General features: G+C 41.1%; 1 long non-coding RNA gene across 1 annotated transcript; it reads right to left on the bottom strand.

Annotated features, from left to right (window-relative positions):
• Window positions 1-661: 661 nt before the first annotated feature.
• On the bottom strand, window positions 662-5,823 carry LOC306827295. Its single transcript, XR_013779612.1, has 3 exons — window positions 5,744-5,823; window positions 1,637-1,734; window positions 662-1,513 (listed from the first exon to the last, which is right to left on the bottom strand). It is a non-coding gene; the product is annotated as an uncharacterized lncRNA (long non-coding RNA).
• Between the last annotated feature and the right edge of the window lie 16,302 nt (window positions 5,824-22,125).

Below are 22,125 nucleotides of genomic sequence, written 5' to 3'. Positions count from 1 at the left end.
ACAAAATTTCAATTTCAAGTAAGGGGGGATATATACAGAGGACTATAATGTGGTGGATTCAACAGGACAATGAAAAAACATAATAATGTGCAGTGGATGGCATGTTAAAGTGACACGTGTGATCAGAGGGTTATGTAAACAGCATTGACAGTTCTAAAGTATAATAAGTATAAGTAATATAAGTATCATATAAATAGCTGTTTAGGGGAGTAATATCGATATGTAATCTTACACCTTAAACTGAGACAAATAAAACTCCTAAATTACGGCTTGTTGTCACATTTACTTAAAGCTACAAAAAGCAAACAAACATAATCAATCCTTCATGGCAGCTTGTCTCTAGAGCCCTTTTCACACACACTGTCACGAGAAGGACACTGCATGAGGCCGTCATGTTTACAACATCTCTGTGATGGAGGAAGAAGCAACACAGTCAGATGACTTGTCATATCAAAGCCACATGTGATTGGACATATCAACAGTCTGGTCTAAGTTAGTCGTAAAGACACAAGGCGCTGGGTTTGTTATGAATTTGCTTTTTTATGCAAAAAAAAACAAACTTCTTTTAAACAACGGTATCAGGACAGTTTTTTTTTTGTAGACATCTTAAAGTCACTGCAAAGGCTCTTATCCACACAAACTATGAATAAGAGCACCTGCAGCTTGGTGTTATTCTGTTGTTTGGATGACAGAGTGTGTAAATGTTTGCCGGCTTTGGCTGTGGCACCGATCGCTGCTAGAAACAAGACAAAAAAAAAATCGGATCTATACGAACATTTCTCCTGCATGCCCGAGGCTGCGACTGTCTCCATCAAGGGCAAATAATAGAGCAGATTACCATAAAGTGTCACAGAATAGCACAGGGATTTGTCCAAACACTTCTGCACACTGTCTACATGTATTCACTGCATTTATAATAACACCAAGAATTGTGGCGTTTTTTTTCCCCCCCTCCTCTGTTTTTGGGTGGGTTTGTGTTTCCTGCATATCAACGCAGCATCTGCTAACACAGCATGCTTGGATAAATGAGAGCGCTTCCTGCACGGCGGGAGACTGCCGAACAAAGACGTGATTCAACATGCTCAGTTAAGTTTGACCGCCGTGTCGTCGTCAAGCGTCGCTGTCGTGCTTGATTACTCCCGACGTGCTCCTCTTCACCTGTCACTGGCTTGTCAACAAGTAACGAACACAACACCCACTTTGATCTGTGAAGTCATTGTCATATTCACTGCCCTCTCTGGCACTGCGGTTTTATCCCCACTGCAACCAACAGAATCAAGCATGAATTCTGCTGAGGATCGAGGAGGTGTGTTGGAAGAATGTGAAGATGTTTTTGGTTCTGTTGAACTGCTTTTGGAGAGAAAGATGTTTTCTGCATGTTTCCAACACTAATCTCTGTCAAACCAAAAATCCTGCCAGAACAAGAGAAGAGTCCAGAAAATCACAGCAGCATGAATTAAAGTGAGGGAATCCTTTCTGTGTGTGACACAAGTTAACAGGTTTAACTGTGGAGCTGAAAGAGGGAGAGAGAAACAGGCAGTCATTCTGAGTTATGTAAATTTCCAGAAGCTGTTTCCAGTTATCATTTCCATTGTAGATTGTGGTGTAATTGTGCAGCTGTTGGCGGCTGATAAACCTTTGGAAGAGTCCGGTCTCTGCTGGATTCTATCAGGACGCCGTCAGACAGAAAGCGTTGGCTCAGCCAGGCAGCTGGAAGGTTCTATATTTTCCTCCCTGCAAAAAAGACCAAATAACGCAGCAAGACAGAAGCTGCAGACTGAGACAGATGTGAACACCTCAGTGTCATCATGTGTGCATGCTGCTCGCCTGACTGCAGCAGCTCACAGCACAGAGAGTTCATGGACTGAGAGTCTAGACGAACCCAGGGGAGAGAAAACCAGCGACTGTGGAGGAGGTCCTGGACTTGTTGAGCTTCACAGGACTTCTGTGACTTACAGACACTTTTCTGTCACTTAGAGTTTCGGAGACATGATGAAAATGTTTTTTTTCTAAATAGAAAAATGAGTTACCTGACAGAGATAACTTCCAACAAAATCAGCTGCTGTGCCTGAGAGAATAAACTACTTAACCTGAGAGTTTGAGCTACTAACCTTTCAAAATTGGCTCATTTACCTTTGTATATGATATGCTACCTTACCCTACCTGACCTAAAAACAAGCCTGCTTTAGCTGACACAAAGAGCTGTAGCCCCCGAAAAAAAATGAGCCAACAGAGCTGACAGAATGAGCTACTTTAGCTAGCCGAATGAGCTACACCACCAATCGCAACGAGCTACAGTACACCAGTACATCAGATACCTCCTCTGCTTGGCCAGCTCCCTTCACATCTCTGTTGTCCTTTCATCAATTTGTGCGTGAGTCACTCGCCACTCTCCTGGTTTGGCTCAACCTGCCAGAGTCCCGCTACACAAGCCAGTAACTCCAACGAGCTAGGCCGGGACATGGAACTATACTGTCCTTTTTCTTACCTGTTATAGTAGATATTTAGTATAGTAGCTATAATATTATAATTCATGCAGACATGGCAGACAACTTTTCAACTACTAACGATTTTCTAGACACATTTATATGAATCAACTCCTCAAGAAACAACACGGTCAAAAGCATGCCTTCGCCCAGATGATGGGTAAAACACAGGTAGTCCTGATCAGCGTCACCTTAAAGTACGTGTGTGTGTGTGTGAGATTATGACTGACACACTTAACTTCTGTGAGGCTATGAAGTATAAAAAAAAGATGAAAAGGTTCGAAGAAAAAGGCGGCAAACGGGCAAATGAAACGGCAAAAAGTTTTCCAAAATGTCCTGCTTTGCATCTTGGGCCAATTTAATTTAAAATTTGAGCCAACCGTTTTTCTGTTTTTGCTTTAATCCTAATAAACCATTAGAGACTTGCCAACATGTTAGTAATTTGAATTCTAATGAGCAGGCAATGATCATTCAAAACCCTAAAGCACACATCCTCCTTAGCTCTTCACGCATGCAGTCGTTTCCAAATCCTGCCACTTTAATCAGCCGTGTTCAAGGAAAATCCCCTTAACTCGTTTCTTTTTTCAGTTTTCTGAGTTACATGGTGCAGAGGACGGAGCTCTGTCGGTGGTTTTAAGACTTTCAGAGAGCAGATTTTGAATTTCTCTGATTTTCAGTCTGAAGGTCTCTTTGTGACCTGAGGAAAAGTTACAGAGTTAATGGAGTAATTATGTGAGGAGAGACCTTGACAGGAGGATAACGGTGAAGGATGTAACACGAAGAATTAACTATGAACTAGTTCTCTGTTCAGTGAGAAAATTATACCGTGTATTCAAAGAATTCAAGAGTGAAAAAGCACATTTTATTCAAAGGCTCTACATAATGTATAAAATACATTAGAGCAGATAAGATACACGATGAGCCATTCAAAGTACGAGTTGAAAGGACGGAAAGAAAGTCAAAAATTAAAAAGATAGGGCGTCAATAATAATGATAAGAATTATGAATTAGACTTTTATAGCACTTTCTTTAAGATGCTTTGCAAAGAATAACAACAAAACAAAGAAGGACTCCGCTCAGAGACGAAGGATCAGAACAGAGTTTGTTCGTGGTTATAGGTTAGAAGAGATGAGTTTTCAGGGATTTCTTGAAGGTGGAGAGTTAGGGGAAGTTTTTTTTATGGGGGTGGTGGGGGGACAGGAGGTTTGCGTCAGCAGGTTATGGAGGGCTTTGTCAGTGATGAGGAGGAGTTTGGAGTGGATACACAGAGGGATGGGGAGCCAGTGGAGGTTATGGAGGACGTGGTGGTCATGTGGTCATGAGTGCAGGGAGTGTGAAAAGATAGGTTGTGTAAAATGAGGTTAAGGTTGACGACCAAAGCACTAGAGCAGCATCATGTTCACATGATTCTAGCCGTTTCTATTCTGGTTTTGACACTGGCGTGAAAACAAGGCTCATACCAGTTTGATTTCTTCAGTTTGGTTTCAAGCTGTGCACCATGTTAAATGTATGAAAACACAATATAATTACATGATCTCAATCTCTCCAAAGCTTGAGTCAAAAGTAAACTCTGCACACTGTCTCACTTGCAAACAAACGTTATTATTGTCTATGTTTCTGTACTTGAAGTTTCATCAGACAAACAGTGTCTCCAAAACTAAAGTTAAAAATAACAACCTTTATGACCTTCTGACTTCTTTGTGTCGACACAGGCGGAAAGCCATTAATCACTTCAGCTGTCTGGCTGAAGGATCAGGACGAGATGACTTTCAAACAAACATTCTTTATAAACAAATATAACTGCATGACACTTCAGCACCACGGACAGCGACAGAGCTTCTGCTCACCGACTGTTCTCCGCTGCAGACACACCTGCCTCTCCTTTCACGTTAACCAGATAATGGCGTCATTAGGGAGCCTGATCTGCAGCCAATGAAGCGACTGTATGACTGTGATACCAAATAATAATCCTGCAGCTCCACACTTAAAAAAGAAAAGCTTAAAAAAACAAGACACGTAACAACTGCTGCCGTCTCCGAGGAGTCTTTATCGGCTGCAGCTGAACACCGATGGAAACCAAAAATCCTCAAAAGCGTCAGGAGGATTTGTGCCAAATGTGTACAACACGTCCAAGGTCATTTCATCAAAACAACAACAACAACAAGAGGGTTTTTTGTCCAATACTTGAAGAGAGCATGCGATGGACGGGCGTTCATGACTGACCTCCAGGTTCAGTGTCAGTACAGACACAAATAACTCTACATTCCTATAAGCAGTGTGTGGCTGTAACTCAAGGTTCTTTGTATTTTTTTGTTGCAGTCCAAAAGCTTTTTCTTGTTTTTAAGCCTGCAGCTCTTGAAAAACAAAAGGTGGGAAACACAGTTCCACACTGCTGCCTGCCTAAAGGAAGCCTGAGGCACCCAAATGTTTTACCACATGGGAAAATCTTTATCTTATAATTAGTTAATGTGTAAAACTGTGTACTATCGCTCTTATCTCCGAGCAGCTCCTCACACAGAGAGATAACCTTGTGCAATGAAAACAAAACACATCTGTGTAAAATGGCCCTTAAACGTTTCCTCTTTCTGTTTCAGCAAAGTCTTTGCAGGAGCTCTGACAAAAAACAAGTTTATAAAATAATAAAACCTTTAGCATGGTGGTTTTAGGAGGAAGAATAATGAAAAACAACCTCTTTGTGTGAAGGGAACAGGCAGCGTTAGAGTGAAATCTATTCATAAAAGCCTGTGAATGTTTATGAAAGGATCAGTTAATACTGATGCAAACTTCACATAGCAGCCTCTGACATCAGTGTGTGAACGTGGTGTTGATGGGTAAGAGTCTAATTACGGCTTATTAAAGAGAGGACGACTGTATTCAACATCATGCTGGTACTTAAATTATTTCATTTCAAACTGATCAAGCGTGTAACTGTGATATCGAACCGATGAACACAAGCTGACTGGATAAAATGTGTAACTGTGTTTAAATGGACTTTTTTATATCTTTTCTAGTCTTCTGAAATACTCAAAGTGCTGTCACATCTATCCATACACTGACAGATGGAAGAGGCTGCTCCAGTATGTGAAGTGTCCATTATCATCCATCTTGATGCTGTCTCCAGGAACACCAGAAGTCACGTACACATGACAGACAACAAAAACACGTTTACTGTCACGACTGTCTGGCAGAAAACAGGAAGGAGGACCCGATTGCAGATAAGATTTATTTTAATTAAAAAAGGCAAAACAAAAACGTACTTAATAAATCCAAAACGAGGAACAGAGCGTATCCAAAAAACTAAATCCAAAAACCACAAGAAGACAAACCATGACAAAAGACACCGACAAACTGCACCAACAAAAGACCATGAAGACAATGATCCGACGAGAGGTTAAGCAAACACAGAGACTATAAAGACAGGGGTAATCAGACACAGGTGAGACTAATCAGACAGGTGAGGACAATCAGGGTCATCAAGACAGGAGGGAAATGCAGAGAGGCAGGAAACCAGACAACACTGAAAACTACAAGGTAAAACATGGAACACAAGGAACTAAAGGATGTAAGAAAACAGAATCACAGGGAGAAGACATTACCGAATAAAACTGGAAACACTAAAGACTGAACAAGTAAACACCAAGAATCATTCACACAAGTAACACAGGAAACAATATTACAGACAGAGAAGGACACAAAGAAACACAGGAAACACTAAAGACTAGAAAACAACTTAAAACTCAGGAAACACTAAGGACTGAAACTAAGAAATATACAGAACTCAAAACTCTGAAATATAACACACAAACCCAAACCATGACATTTACAGCCTGGTACAAAAAAAAACTAAATAGGTCTGATTAGTTATTGTTATCTCAGGCTCTGTTATATTTATTTACTTTTTTTGTTTGTCTTATTTTAATGTTGTTTTTAAAAAAACAATCAATCAATTAATGACTCTGTTTAAACTTTTAGTCAATCTAATGAAAGGCTGAGTGCTGAGGCGGGTTTTAAACCTCTTGACAAACCTTTATATCGCACCACCACCTGTCAATCATGCTGTCTACCGACTAACTATGGATAACAAGTACCTTTTTAAAAATCAAGACAGGATTTCCAGCTTGGCGGCTGCTGAGCCTCTCGAGCCCCCTGACGTAACTCAGCTTTCATCCGTTTATATTTACAGTGGGGGGAAACTTGAGGTTAAGTGTCATGCCTAAGGACACATCGGACATGTGGCTGCAGGAACTGGGGATTGAACCCCTAACCTTCCAGTTGAGAGACGACCGACTCTGCCACAGCCGCCACATTAAAGCAGAATACCATTACTCAGATTCATAATGTGGTAAAACTAGACAAAAAGGATATAGGAAAATATAGCCTGTGCTAGCTCATCTCCCACAATAGTTGATCTTTTTTTTAAACATACACAAGGCATGAAATATTTCTGAAGGGAGGACTCGAACAGATTGGCTGTCACAGAGAGTTTCATAGAAATGAAGGAGCGTCTGGTTGGCTTCTTATGTGTGAGGTAACGAGGAGTCTACTGTCAAGATAAAAGAAAAACATCAGCAGCATTCGAGTCTCTTTCTCGACTACATTGAACAAAGTAATGCTGCCTGAGCTCTCCTTTCTGTCAGCAGTCGTTGACGAGGGAGTCATCTCCTTTGAAAACCTGACTGCCGCCCACGCTGCGGCCGGTCGATTCATCTGTACAGTGAGCATCAAAGTCGCAGAGCAGCAGACAGTCTGATTAAATCATTTTGTGTGGGTTACAACATACAGGATCAATAAAAGTGAACTGTCTGCCCTGCTTGGGAGGATTATCCTCAGTGTCAGCGTACAAGTCTGAAAAAATAAAATAAAGTAGGACTTGAGTCTAGCTTTAATAACCTGTAATGTGTGTCTGGTCTGTACAGCAGGACCTGCTCTTCTCTCTGATTGTCTGCAGGATGTTTGCTGATACGATCCTTAAACACTACAGGGTTGAAATCATTTGAAACTCAAATTGTTCAATTTCCCTCAAAGGGATCTCTGTGTTGAATCTTGTTATCTCATGTTTGCTCTCTTCAGATTTTGGCTTGGTCACTCTCCTCTGTTTCACTTGCCAATGAGCAGCTTAAAATGGAAGCTAAATGCCTTGGGATATGACATGAGGTGTCAAATGATATTGAAATGACTGTTTATAGTTGTAGTAGCAATGAACTAATATTTATGTTGTCAAACTCTAGTAAGTCAAGCTTGCCTAATGCTAGCTTATCCAATGTAGCTTGGACTATAAATATGTGTTGCATACATGCTGCTAACGGTGTGCTAGTCAGATTAGCAGCCAGTTTGCAGCACACAGGCTACTGCTTGACTACATAGGTGAGTATGTAGTTTCCGACACAGTCTACTTGAATATAAAGTTGTCAGGTCATTTTTATTTATTTTTTTATTAAACTTTATTCAACCAGATAAGAACCCATTGAGATCAGAATCTCGTTCACAAGCGGGCCAAGAGGTCAGCAGCACATGTCATGAGGACAGTTACAATGAAGTGACGAGTACACGTTGACAACATTGGGTTTGTTTGGGTTTTTTTCCGAAAGAAAGAAAGTGCGGGAGCTGTGACGTAACAACAAAACAACAATTTAAGATTTTAGTCTGCCATGTTGAAGTTTTATAAAGGATGGGGGAGTCAGTGGAAATTGTGGGTATAAAAAAATGGAAATGTTGAAAATGGTCAGAGCAGACTGGAGGGTGAGAGAAGAAAAGGAAATGAGGACGAGGAAGGGGAGCAGCTGAAGAGGAGGAGTGCAGGGCAGAGAGTCAAGGAGGAGAAGCATGTTTGACTTCAGCCCTCTCATTATAAAGGTCATTAGTGTTTCCTCTCCTCTGGGTGCTGATTAATAACATCATTTAACACAAAAGGGCCGCTTAACTCCAGACCTCCAAATTTAAAGTTAAGAGAAAATAAGGTCATCAGAGGGAGCGAGAGAGAGGGAGAAGCTCCCATACTGCAGGGAACACAACTTTGTGTTGTTCTTATCCGACAGTTAATACAAACTCACATTTAATGTCATTTGAGTTGGATTCATAAAGGGTTAGCACTCGCCTTCTGCATGGCTCACGTTTGCCTCTTTAACCTAACTTAGATCATCGTTTGGAGCTGACTTTATACACGTTTGCTGCATACCCTGGCAGTCAGAGCATACAGGCCTCAAAATGACATTAAATATGCCCGTCCTGTTTAGATTTAATAAAAAACGACTACTATTTTAAGAACCTGAGGCTTAACATTTTGAAATGTGAATTAATCAGGGGTTTTTTTTCTTTTTTTTTTTTAATTTAGAGGGGAGTTTTTAGATTTAAAATATTTGGAGGCCCCATGTTTTTTCTAGCCTCCCTGGCCCCCCCCATGTGGCCAATGGCCCCAAAGAGCATTCGCCTTTCCCCCCCTCTTATGAGCGGCCGACCTTGGGAATGAGAGCAGGCCGTTTTAATCGGTTAGTACTCCTCATAAAAACTTTACAAGCAAACAAATCTTTATTAGAAAGCAGCCAGCTACTCCTGAAAATGTAAAGAAATCACAGCCTGTTTATTTTCTTTTGTGAACTCAGGGCTGCTGTCTTGGAGACCGTCTTTGATAAAGGGAATTTCAAATTCATAACGAGTCGGATTCATTCTAAACTCATTTTAGTGTGATTATTTATTCAGTCCAACCTGTTTTCCCTCGCCCTTGTGTCTAATTTCATAAACCTGGCGGCACATTAAGCCCTCATTCAGCAGTACACCTGGCTCACTTTAAATTTTAATCCCACCTCTCGGCAGTGTTCATTATATGTGTAATTGTCCTGTTTCTTTAACGGACTGACTTTGCCTGCAGCCCCAATGAGCAGAGCAGAGCTGCAGCCGGCTTGTTAATGACAGCAGAGAAGAGCCACACAGTCAGACCGGAGGCTCAGGACACTCAGCGAAAAACTCTCCCTCAGTTCATTCATGTATTCAACCTTAATAGACTTTCGTGGAAACAGAGGATTCACCACCACTTGAATGGGGTTTTTTTCTCTCTTATGCAGGTTTAAACCCTTCAGGAAAACAGTCTTGACTCAAGGAGAAAGCAGAGACTAGAAATCTTCCAAATGGAGCGTTAATGTGCTTTAAACCTTGATGAAAAGAAAAGTATTGGTCCTGAAGTTTAGTATGGTTTGCCTACAGTGATGAGCAAAAATAAAACACGCAAGATTGTGAACAAACTTTTCATTTTAGCCGATTTCAATCGACACAAGTAGGCCGTCTAAGCAAAATGGATCTGCGATGTAATAGCTTGACATCATAGCAGCATGGCACAGTGTAGCGCACCAATAAGTTCAACGAAGAAGAAGGAAGGCTCACAGTAAACAAAGGGCAAAAATGGAGGACGTCCAGCTTTTTTTCCCCAGATTTTTTCAACTAGTCAATGGACTGTGTCTCGATCCACCATTTAGGGTCGGATCGGTATGCTTGGCACTCAAACAGATTGGTTATTTTGGTATCCTTCCCAACATTCATCAGTGAAAAGGCCAATAAATGGTACGAAACCAAAATGAATTGGACCAGACTGTTAGGTGGAAACCTTGGTGGGTTTTGTTCTTCCCTGGACAGACAGAGTATGAGTTGTTTTTCAGCTCCAGTGCCGAGTAGATCAAAAGGTATAATCAAATAAAAATCATCCGTATTTGATAATCCACATTTTGTCTTTAAAAAAACCTCAAAATCCAGCTCAGTTTTATCCTGGTTGTTAATCTATATTTCTTAAAGGATCATCCTGATCCAGTTACAGACTTTCAGTAATTACCACATCTGTATAACAACACGACACACTTTGTCCACAGGTGCCAAAATCTACACAAACTGAACAATCCTCATCGTGCTTTTTGTTGACATATTGTAGGAAGACAAATCCTGTCTTGCTTTACACCCAATCTAATTCTTTATTGAAGCCAAACAGCCTCAAAGTGTAAAATATACTGAAAAAATGTCTATAAGATGACCCATCTTGTAAGAAGGAAGTCATGTGTAAGTCATTTAATAGTGAGGTGTTTAATGGTTGCACAAACTTGACCTGGAACTTAACAGAGGACAGTGAAAAGAGAGAGAGAGAGAGAGCATGTGTGAGCAGCAGGTGGAGAGAAACACACATCACATTAGCAGCCAGTTCTGCTCTGCTTTCACTCTTCATCTGGGATTCTCACCTTTCCCTGCGCTCGGTTTAACGCTTCAACAGTCATCCAATCCTTAATCAAGCCTGCATCAAATCTGCTCCCACCGAGCCCAGTTAGTGTGTGCTTGTGTGTGTGTTTGTGTGTGTGTGTGTGTGTGTGTGTGTGTGTGTGTGTGTACTCTGCAGCTTCAATGTACAAGAAATGTCTTCATGCAGAGTTTTGGTGTCCCAAGTTCACTTCTCCATGGGGGACGTGCAGTTAAATGATTTTACATGGTGTGCTGAATTAAGCATGACAGAGTTCCTCTTCCTAAATACATAAAAACAACAACAAGAGCAGATTCTCTACGCTGAAATGCTTTGGCACTGACTGTAGTGCTGATGGCAATTTATGTATATCTTCAAACCTCTCATTTCTTTACAGAATCTTTCAGGATTTTTCACTTTTTCCTTCTGGTTTCTGTCCAAGCGGCAATGTCATAAGATAAAGATAAATAAAGCCCACGCAGAAGTGCAAAATCCTGCAGTTCATCCAGTTCCCGCTTGATGCACGATACGTGTTACCGATAGTATTGTAATGGTTAGTTTTATTCTGTCAAGAAACAATTTGAACTTACTTTATTTTAACAGTTTGCCAGTGAACTTAACTTGTAGTACATGTACACTATAGGGGTCTGGATTTCCAGCATGGGAAGTCTTTTGGAGTGTGTTTGTAGTACATTTGTAGGCGCACAGCTGTATTGGCCATTTACGGTTCAACAGGCTTTGGCTTTTGTGCTGAGGGGAAAAAAATCAATATGGAGGGCAATAAGCACGCAGAACGTCATCCGTGCTAATTACCAGCTCCCATTGGCAGGGTTCTAATGATGATTTATTTGTCTCAATGAACAGATATCTGAGATCTACGTATAAATGAAGCTAACAATCCATTATAGATCAAACACACATTTCAGCTTAAGCCACAAGTTTTCCTGACGCTGTGTGGGGAAAGCCATTCACTGTTTAGATTTCCTAACGTTTACGTGCACATGATGCAATTCTCAATCTCAGGAACCATGAGCTCTCAGCTTCTTACAGGTGATATATACTGGACCTCTAGGAACAGATGCCCATTTCTCTGTAATTCTGGCGAAGCCTGTTGTTAGCAGTAATTGTCTTCCAGCCTTGTAACATCAGAGAAAAGTACACGTTCACCTGTGAGACCTCGGACGACAGGAGACTCTACAGTAGCTCTTAGTCTGGCTCCCTTCAGCGGTATGAGCCATGTGAAGGAGCTGATTCTCTTTGTATTAGCAGGAACTTAATTTGCCAAGTTTAGTCAGGCCTGTCCACAAGAAGAGGAGGGGAAAAAAAGCATGTTAAGCTCTTCACAAGTCTTCTGACTGCTCAAAGCTCTTTTACACCGCAGGTCACACCTACACATTCACACACTGATGACAGAGGCTGCTGTGTACAGAGTCCATTACATGTAACTCATCACATTCATACACTTTTATATGCTGATGAACTCGGGGTTAAGTGTCTCTCCCAAGGACACATCGGACACGTGGCTTCAGGAGCTGGGGATCGAACCCTCGATGACGAATCTACTAACTGAAGTCTGTAATTTATCCATGATGGTACGTTTATCATATTATCCACACATTATTTTCACATTTGTTGCTCTGTGGATTTAGAGAGCATAGCTTTCAACTCAACTCAACTTTATTTGTCCCCACTGACTTAACTTTTCAATTGGGTTACACAAGTCAACAATGCATGAAGAGAGGGAGCTGATTTAAAGTTTGTTCAAAGTGTTGTTGGTGTAACTTTGTCCTCAGAGAAACAATCCTTCACTCCGCTTATTTCTGTGTCTGAATTGTCTCTAAACTTATTCTGGATTTGTGCAGCACAGTTTGTTGAGCCTCACTTTGTTTACTTTCTTATGACGCTCTGACACAGTGAATTACCACAAGCAGTCATCTGTCTGTGTTATAATTAAATGAAGAGCCAAATGGGAGACAAGTCAAGTACTGATGTGAATATTTGACAACAATGCAGCTTGTTACCAGAGCTGAATCAGAAGGGAAATGTGATCCAGCGTTATGGCTCATGGTTTGTGTGCACCATCAGGACCTGGATGCTGTTTGTGTGTGTGTGTGTGTGTGTGTGTGTGTGTGTGTGTGTGTGTGTGTGTGTTTGTGTGTGTGTGTGTGCACTGAATGCACATGGAAAGCCTCACCCGTAAACAGACCACACAGAAAATCTGTCAACATGACAGAAAAGCAGAACGCAAACTGAAAACATCTGTCAAAACAGACATAAAAAAAAAAAACTCCCTCTCCCTCGTGTTTCCTCGCTCAAATGGAAGATGATTACAAGCTTTGGAGAAATAAGATACATAAAATCTACAGCTGCTGACGTCCTCCTGCAGGCAATAAGGAGAGCTTAAATGGAGGATAAATGGATATGTCCATAAGCATATGAAGGACTGTGGGTGTGATTAAGCTGTGGCCTTGAGTTTTAGATGATCACATGTACATCTACATATTTTACTAGATACTTTCAGTATGTTTAGGCAAGGAAACCTCAAGGACAGTGACATTGTGCAGGAAGGTGTGGACAAAACACCAGAGACTTAAGATATGAGGGTGCAAATACTTAATCACTTTTTTTAATCATTTTAGGGGGGGGGTTGCCTTTATTTAGACAGGACAGTGTAGGAAATAGGGAGAGAGAGAGAGAGAGAGAGAGAGAGAGAGAGAGAGAGAGAGAGAGAGAGAGAGAGAGAGAGAGAGAGAGAGAGAGAGAGAGAGGGTTGGGAATGACATGCAGGAAAGACGCCAGGCCCGAACCTTGGCCGCTCGCTTGGAGGACTACATCCTCCATACACGGGGGTGCGACCCAACTGTTCAGCCATCAGCGCTCCAGAGAGCCAACAATGAACCGCATCATTTGATTTCGTCTTGAAGGCAGGCCTGTCTAAAAATGCAAATGTTGGTGGAGAGTTATGGGAGATGAGGCAATCCTTAGTGTTTCCAGGTTGTTGGTTTGCTTACACCCACAAGTGTGTTTCTTAATTACAGCCACTATATCAAGTGCAGGTAAAACCTTGTCCATCTGCAGTGCACCATAATGAACATAAACATGGAAATATGCCCGTCTGTAGCCACAAGCTAAATACTGTCTGTCGTCCTTTGGCAGGTTATGTATGTATCACCAAACAACAATGTGCACTTTACATTAGTTGATAAAGACACATAGCTGCATTTAAAATAAATAAAGACATTTAAACACATTTCTTATGGACAAACGTGAAATGATTGCTTACCTTGGCCTCTTAGCGCAAAAACTATGTGTTTGAATTAATCCCAGAGAGGCTCGCTGGTGAAAAACAAAAAAACAACAACACAAGAAAAATCAACATATGTGGGTTACAGTATGTTAGGGATGCAACAGAAAAGACTAATTAAAGTGATTTACGTTAACCTTGAATGAAATCAGTTTTCTTTGGTTTCTTATTGGACTTGAACCCTGATGTCCTCTCCTCCTTTGAGCATGTCTGAGCCATTCACTTTTACTTTTTTTATCTGTCACTTGTTATGGCCACTGAAGGTTTCTTACTAATCTAAGGAAAAACAAAGATTGAAAAGGTTCTAAAAATCTAATCAAATTTGGTATGTCTGGTATGTGCGCTCACTAAAGATGTACAAATGTGACCAAACCTCATGATGTGAATAAATAAGTTGACACTTCTCAGGGTCAGAGCTTTTGTGAGGAGCCTTCATTTCATGAACATCTTGGCGAGCTGTTGCCAAAATTACTCTCTCTCGCTTTGACCCGATGGAAGACAAAAATGTCTGTTAAAATTAAAGCAAATCTTCTTATTAATTGTTTTCTTTACTTTGGCCATTAAAAGAAATCTATTCCATAACCTGCTAGAAACTCTTCACGTGGACCGCAGTTAGGTGTGGGAGGTGTAGTACAGGACCGCAGCTGTCAGGGCGGGGTTTAGGGATGGAGAAGGTCGGAGAGGTACGGTGGGGCTCGAGCATGGAGAGGTTTATAGGTGAGTAGGAGGAGTCTGTAGATTTGATAGGGAGCCAGTGGAGGGGAAATAAATAAATGCATCCTCGCTCTTAATTATAAACGATAAACAGGTCATAAGCCAGATTCATAAAATTGGGATGAGCTCAGCGGGTATAACTTTAAGTATTAATCTTCCTGGTCATTAAAATTAGTGACTAAAATATGATTTTTTTTGTGATGCAGAAAGTAAGTTTCTTTAAGAAGGTCAGAAGGGAAAAAATCATAACAAAACTTTAGCATAATACAAAGAATAAGAAATATTCATCCCCAGATGAGGAAGCTTTTCAGACCCTCTCTGCTGTCAGTCAAACTAAATGCAGATTTCTCTATCTTAAAAATAATCGAAGGTCATTCTGAAGCCTCATCCAGCTTTTGAGACAGAAACTGAAAAAGTGCCTCTGACAAACACACCAGCATTCATTTAACAAGTACAGAGTTGAAAATGATCTTTATTACTGACGGGAACAGATTCAAGTTTCCTCACCGTCTGATGCAAGTGACCATTTGACATATAACAAGATGAGCATTCACAGAGAGGGATTATACCGAGCGTGCAGATAGCACTGAGTGTCACCAAATGTTCCTCCTCAATCTGTACAGGCTTTGTCACCACATCCTAATGGGGAGGAAATGGACATAAATAGGTCAATTAGAACAATTTATGCGGAATTAGTCTTTAAATGTCTGTGTGTGGGGGGAAGAATAAAATGTCTGAGTTCAACTGCAGCATTTAAAAAGGATTCAAAGTACATTCACTGTGTTACATGATAAGAATATTAATGCAAGCAGCTGTCTTTTTTAATATCTTTACTACATCGGTTTGATTGAGACAGATGTAGATGCAGATGTTTCTCCTCCCAATGTTCATTTCCTATTATTTTCTGTCAGTTATATAAGAAATTTAAAAGATGTCAATGTGGCGTCTGTCTTGCATAATCCAAATCATGACTTGTAAATGGATATTGAATTAATTTTGTCATGTAAAAAGAAACTCCTGATTACACTGCAGATACTTTTTACTCAAGTGAGATATCAGATGCATTTGACCTTTAATTTAAAGGTCAAATTTTACGCAAAATATATTTCATCATGTTTTTCTATAACACTAAGATGTGCACTCAGCCTTTCGACAAACATGCCACTTGTAAGAAAAGTTATTTCTCTCTGTCTTCAGCCTGCTCCATTTTTCAGAAAATGTGTGCTCAAACAGGCCGTTTGGAGGTTTTCCCTTTATGACATCACAAAGGGCAGTAGCCCCTCCCCCAGGTGGGTGACACTCCCACAGCTAGGTGTTTGTTCTGCCTTCTCTCCGTAAACACAAAGGCATGGTGCAAGAAAGCCCGAGCCACAACCCCTTTTCAGAGAGGGGGTGTGGCCAGACTCAGCTCATTTATATATTTAAAGCTACAGACACAGAAACAGCCTGTTCTGAGCAGGGCAGAAATAGAGGGGTTTATAGACATGATCAAATACAGGATGAGATTTCCACTTCTCTGAGACATCTCATAAAGTCTTCTGGAATATTTCTGAATCAACCAAAAGGTTTTTTCTAACAACACTTTTCCCCTTGGAGACTCTCAGTGGGTCATGTCACATTATACCACAAAGTTTTTGTAATATTTGTTATTCCGTTTCCTCAATGAAATAAAAGAAAACACATTTGATCTCAGATTGCCTTCTGGTGTCTCGACTCAGATCTCAGGATTTGTTTTCACTCTGGCACAATGACTCCTTTGCTCCCGAGTTCATCATGGGCTCATCAGAAGGATTAAATGACTGAGCTTCGACCTGGATAAACGTGAGAGGGTAAATGTGTGTGTGTGTGAGCCGTCCCACAGGAGCTCCACTCAGCAGCTGAACACACAGCTCCAGTGTCCCGCTCCGTTCATCGACCTCCTGCCAGCCGATAAAACCAGCTCACTTTTTCTATATCCATGCAGATACAAAAACAACTGTCATTCCTCTCCGTCTATCTGCTTTCTTTGTCTTTTTGTTTGTTCTTTGTCTCATATCTATGTCCTGCCTGCTCTCTTATTACCTTCCCCTATTTCCTTTTTTTCCCCCTCTTTGATGAGAAACCACAGGAGGCACTTTGATTACACTCTTTGTTGTGTGTCTTGAGGTGGTCACAGCCAAAAGTGCTGTAATACCACCAGGAAGAACAGAGATGCACCTTTACACACAAAAACACACATCCACCATTTTTCAACTTCCTATTTCACTTTATTGCAAAAAAAAAGGTCCAATATGTAAGATATCTACTGAATTAAATGATAAAAAATGACCTTCCTATGTGATCAGAAATTAAGGAGCATAATGTGTTGCAGTCCTAACTTCTCTGAAAACAATGCAGCAGACACTATGTGCTCCTTAAGTTTAGATTCTGATCCTAGAAAGTCTCAAGATGGACGTTATCTTTACTTCTGACCCCATATTGCATATCGTATCACATCATACTGTATTCAGAGGTGCTGATGGTCAGCAGGCAAGTCTAGCAACGGCAAGAGAACCAAGGTCATTTGAGTTAGCCCGAGGGCTGGCAAACTTTATACAGCAGTGACTAAAATTGTTAAGAGTTTGCAAAGACAGTTGGAAACCCCCGTTAAATGGGCCTCTTCTGACAGCACTCAGTCTTGTTGCGTTGCTTAGAGTCTTAGTCACTATTCCTCTGAAAACCTTAATCAGTCACTGTGGGAAAATGAAGAACAGTTATCCGTATCGTATGTCAGTAAAAATAGTCGAAGAAGGAAAAAGATTCGACTGGACAGAGTCAGACTACAACGGACAATCAGGACTGCAGAGAAAATCAACCTACACCCCCCCATCCAGGACCTGTACTGGTTCAGGGTCAGGAAACGGGCACGGGTAGCATCACTGCAGACTCCTCACACCCTGGACACAAACTTTTCAAACTCCTCTCCCCCGGCAGGCGTCACATATCGCTTTACGTCAAAACAACCCGTCATAAGAACAGCTTCTTCCCCCAGGCTGTTGCTCTGATGAAGACAGTCACTGAGAGTCAGACCTGTCTCTGTGAAACAAGCCTGGAAGCACAGCTGATGTATACAGCGTACACACACCAGCTCTAAAAAGATTGTGATGGTACATGTCTGCTTCTTTATGAATCATCATTTTAAAGGGCTTAGGTTTGACCAAGTCTGTTGATGTGTTTATGTTTGGACACGCAGAGGAATGAAAGCGATTCTCACATCCGTCTTTCCTTCAGATGGATTCTCTGCTCTTTGCCCTGATCATGTTCGACTCTTCTTCTCCACTACCGACACGTGAAAAACTTTTAATCTCTTCTCCTTTTCAGACAGGCTGACGGCGCCGTGTGGGCTTGAGGTGATGCATAGAGGTCACGGTGGAGAGGAAGAATAGATGATTTTTTATTTATTTTTTCCTCTGGAACATAATCTGCTTGTCTGATTTTTTTAAATTTGATTTCCTCCCACAGAAAGATCTCTCAGTGCTGCTGCAAACTCTTCAGTGGATTAATTAAAACGACACAAACATTAATTATCTCAGAGCCTCTTGAATCCTGGAATAACCTTTATGAACTTACACGTCGAGCAGTGGAATATGTCTACACCTCAGGGCAATGCATTTATCCCCAGAGCACCCTAATGTGTCCGTGTTAAACTCGAGTAGTTTTAATTCTGATCATTAGAACGTGTTTACTGTTCACCCACTTCTATGTTAGCTGAGTGCAATTCAATTAGCATTGACTCCGCTTCAACGCCTTTACAGTCGGATCAGCCTGAACCCAGAGGACTGTCGGTGCAAACACAGAGCAGCTGACGTGTCGACGGCTCTGACAACAGTCCTGACAGTGATGATTGTTTTACATAACAGTGCTGTTGTTGTTCTAACAGTGTGAGCTGTGCTGTGAAGCGCCACGTCGATCCTTTTTTTCTTGTTCCCAGCAGATGAAATAAGTCTTATCGATAAACAAACTTTATAACAGGCTGGAAACATGAGGATTATTTTTGTTCTTAATATTATCTGTCAGGTGATAATATTTTGTTGTTGTGGTCAGCTAAAAATCATTTAGTTTACAGTTACACGTGCTGACAGCCTTTGATTTAGGCTGCTTTATTATTTTATTCATTTATTTTTATTTTTATTTTACAGGAACAATGCATGTTAAAAAAACCCAAAAAACAACATTTCTGTAAATATACCAGAGTTATCCAAAAGGTTAATTTTCATCTGTTGTTCCCGGCCAGATTTCATAAAAGTCTCCCTGTATACTCAAAACCAATTCAAACATTTCTGAATGTCCCCCATCTCCCCCATCCCATTTCAAGCCCAGCACAGTTTAGCAGATGGCTGTTCCGTCATGAGCCCGGGTCTGCTGAAGATTTCTGCCTGTTAAAAGGAAGTTTTTTCTTGCCACGCTATGACAGATTAAGCTGGGCTCTTGTAATATAGCCATAAGTAAGGTCCTTTACCTGCTTTTTGTAAACATAACAATGAGCATGGTCTTGTTACCTGCTCTTTTTGTTAATGTTAACAGACAAACAGTAATGTCCTTTACCTGCTTTTGTAAAGTGTCTCGAGATAACGCCTGTTATGAATTGACGCTATATAAATAAAGATTGATTGATTGATTGATTGATTGATTGAAAGCGACAAAAAGATAAAACATGGCAGTAATTCAGCGGACATATACGTAAGTTCACAAGTGAAAATACATAAGCCATGCAGGCCAAACAAGCATCTCATAATCACAGGTGAGAGTTGGAAAGTAGATCGACTGGTAAATCGAGAGCGTTGCCTTCCGGCTCAGCTTCCTCTTCATCTACGACGCTTTGATACATCGCCTGCAATACTGCGACCGCCACATCAATTCGCCTGTCAATCTCCATTTGATCCATTTTACCCTCAGTCATGAAGAAAACCCCGAGATATATAAGATCTTAAGCTTTCTTGATTTGCTGTTGATGTAATTTTTTTGCAAATGTATCCATGTAAAGAGCTCCATCTATCCCTGCACACTTTGACTTCTAAAAACAGACCCAGTCCATTTTGTTTTTATTGCCGACCAATTGCACTTGAACACCTGCCATGGCAAACTTATGATTTTCAATCTATGACGTAGAAGCAGGGCCATTATCCTGCCAGTCTTCCCCTAAAGAGGGGACTCATGGTTTGAGGGGGGGGGGGGGGCTCTCTGGCTGTTTTTTTTTTTTTTTCACTTCAGGGACTAATGAGGCTTATCAGAGCCAAAGGCAGCTCTGCTGAGAACAGCAACCACACAATTTATTACTTTAAAAGTAAAGACAAAGCTGACAAATGATCTCTGCCGATGATTACAGTGACAAAGAAGAATGTCCTCATCTTTTAGTGCTCTTTTGAAGTCTACATTAAAGGACATCTTTCCCCCATCGAGTGGACATTAATCAACACTTCTCAGGATAAAACAGGGACAGAAGCTATTTTTATAAACACATCTTCCAACCCTCCGCGCCAAAACAGTCTCAGCAATTGACACGCTTCCCGTCAGTCACTTCAAAGGTGTTTCGTTTCTTTTGTCACGAATCAGCCTTTGCGTGGAGCTGAAACGAGAGGATTGGGATTCATTTACAAGGATGTCTTTGTGTGTTTTGGATTAGCATATTTTAGGAAGGTCAAGGCTAGAGAGAGCGCTTGAAAGGTGCGATTTCTCCCTCCTTTGACGAGAGGTCTGTAAACAGGATGTGATGACAAACAGCCTGGACCTGACCGCCTGATGTGTGAGAAAACGATTCCCATGAGCCATTAAGATCCCAACACACAGAAAAAAAAAGCTCTTATTAACTGCATCACTAAAGCAGGTCTGGGCTTTGTGCCACACGACCTCTAAAACCTGTGACACACAGGCTGATATTTAGGATTTACAGCAGGACTCCTCCTCTTAATGGACGTAAATGAGCAGCTACAAACAGATCGGTGTTTGTTGTGTGCGAGCGAGGACTCAGTGAGGACTTTGATGGGAGTCGAGGCGGAGATAATTCTTTCAGGTACAAGCTTTGGGCTACGCTGTGATCTCAGTGTTTCTATCTGCCTCATTCAAATTCCAGACGTGAGGCTCAGACTGTGTTAAATGGGTGATAATTACATGCAGAGCTGAGAGAGTCTCACTTATACAGCCCATGTGATGAGACCAGTCCAACTTTGATGATGGGAGAAACCTGTCTCCACTTGGTGTATTTTAAATTGTAGTAAAATATAGAAACAAACACATACTGGGACCAGTGGAGGTGCCAGACTTTCTGGACTGGGGTTGCCAAACTGGGGCACTGAGTTATGTTGGGCTGGCTGGAAGTATGCATGGACACGCACATAAACAAAACCATGCTTTTATTGGCCTTTGCATCTGCACACATCAAGTAACAAATAACTTTGAAGTACTTAAAAGATGTTGCAGAGACCTGGACAACAACATCCAAATCTATCTGTGTATCTACAGCCGACTGTCTCCCAACCAGAACTTTGGGCGATCGATCCCCAGCTTCTGCAGCGACACGTGTGATGTGTCCTCATGCAAGACACTTAACCACAAATTGCTGTGTGTGTATGCATTGTGATTTCACTTAGCAGCCTCAGCCGACAGTCTGCAGTTATAGGAGGACGAAGGCGCTCCAGCTGAAGGTGTGACGTGCAGTGTAAAAGCTCTATACAGTCTAAACAACCTCAAGTCCATTTACCATTTACTGAATAAACATGTCATTCTTACATTTTCCCAACGTAGTCCTGTGCATACTTTATTCTATAAAAACCCTGGATCATTTTTTAATTGCTGTGCATAGCATCTGTTTCATCACAATTAAGCTTCTGAACTGTTGAATGTCAACACAACAGTGTCACTTTTCATTTCAGATTTTATCCATTGCAGACAGAAAATAGTAATAAAAAAAAAACACCAGGTGATGGAGTGTGAAGCTCTTTTTCCCTCTCTCTGGTCGGGTCAGGGCATTAATTAATTCCTCCATGACAAAAAAAAAGGGAATATTAAGCAGCTCATTAGACTCGGCAGAACATAAATGAGTGTCACCAGGAGTAAATGCTCTGCTCTTTAACACATTTGGAGGAGAATTTGAATGTTTGCAGGCTGCACCTTTTGAAATAAAGGGGGCGAGAGGCGGATGAATGGAAAGGGAAGATATTCAAGAATTATTATTATTTTTTTAATTAATTAAACACTATTCTCTATTCTCTTCTCAGATTACCCGCATTATTTGCCTTCCTCGCCCTGAAGGAGAAATAGCCCATTAACCTTTTGAACCGGCAGCCCACTGAGGCACAAACAGCTCAGCTCTGATTCAGTCGAGTCATTAAGCGTCTCCATTAATTCCACACTCAGGAGTTCAGATCCAGCAAGACAAACCGTTTAAACAGCCTGCG

Source organism: Symphodus melops (genome assembly GCF_947650265.1).
Source record: "Symphodus melops genome assembly, chromosome: 7".
Taxonomy (NCBI): domain Eukaryota; kingdom Metazoa; phylum Chordata; class Actinopteri; order Labriformes; family Labridae; genus Symphodus; species Symphodus melops.
Note: the sequence above shows the minus strand (reverse complement) of the source record. Positions and strands in the feature narration are given on the sequence as shown.